Source organism: Aptenodytes forsteri, unplaced genomic scaffold (genome assembly GCF_000699145.1).
Source record: "Aptenodytes forsteri isolate BGI_AS27 unplaced genomic scaffold, ASM69914v1 Scaffold147, whole genome shotgun sequence".
In the NCBI taxonomy this organism is placed as follows: Eukaryota; Metazoa; Chordata; class Aves; order Sphenisciformes; family Spheniscidae; genus Aptenodytes; species Aptenodytes forsteri.
Genome location: NW_008795320.1, coordinates 86,478 through 87,417, shown reverse-complemented (window position 1 = coordinate 87,417; position 940 = coordinate 86,478).

The following is a 940-nucleotide window of genomic DNA, read 5'->3' as shown; positions in this document are numbered from 1 at the left end:
CACCGCCACCGCGCTGTGCTGCCAAAGCGGCGGCTGGGCTGGGCACGGGGGGCACCTTCTCGGGGTCCCTGCATTGGGGGGGTGACAGGAGCCGGCCCGGCGAAGCCCTTGGGACAGTCCTCCCTGCATTGGGGGGGTGACAGGAGCCGGCCTGGCGAAGCCCTTTGGGGACAGTCCCGGGGCCGAGCGACCCCGCTGATAACAGCGCGCCTCGCCCTCGGTGCTTTTCACCCATCCCAAGTCAAAATATGACTCAACCGTGCCCACGCCGGTGGGAAACGGCTCCGGACCGTGGCGCTGGTGCCAGCCGGGGCCCGGCATCCCGTGAGTTTGCAACCGCCGCCCCAGCCGTTGCCGTGCTGTCCCCGTCACGGCCTCTCCTCCGCCTTGCAGATGGCGTCCGCTACCGACTCCCGCTATGGGCAGAAGGAATCCTCGGATCAGAACTTCGACTACATGTTCAAGATCCTGATCATCGGCAACAGCAGCGTGGGGAAAACCTCCTTCCTCTTCCGGTACGCCGACGACTCCTTCACGCCTGCCTTCGTCAGCACCGTCGGCATCGACTTCAAGGTCAAGACCATCTACCGGAACGACAAGCGCATCAAGCTGCAGATCTGGGTGAGACCCCCCGGGGGTCCCTGCCGGTCCCCGCACCGGCACGGGGGGGCGTGGCATGGGGGGGGGGATGGATGGCATGGGGCTGCTCCACCGTTTGCGCCGGGGGTGATGCCGGAGGTGCCCCCAGCCCTGTCTGGGCTGCATCGCTGGTGGGGAGGGATGTGTCCATGGGGACCCCGCTGTCTCCCGGAGCGCCCCGGGGGGCGGCTGGGCCCTGCAAGCCACCGCTGTCCCCACATCCCCGGGGGTGACGTGCCGCTCTCCCCCCCCCCTACCCGCCCCAGGACACAGCCGCCCAGGAGCGGGACCGCACCAACAC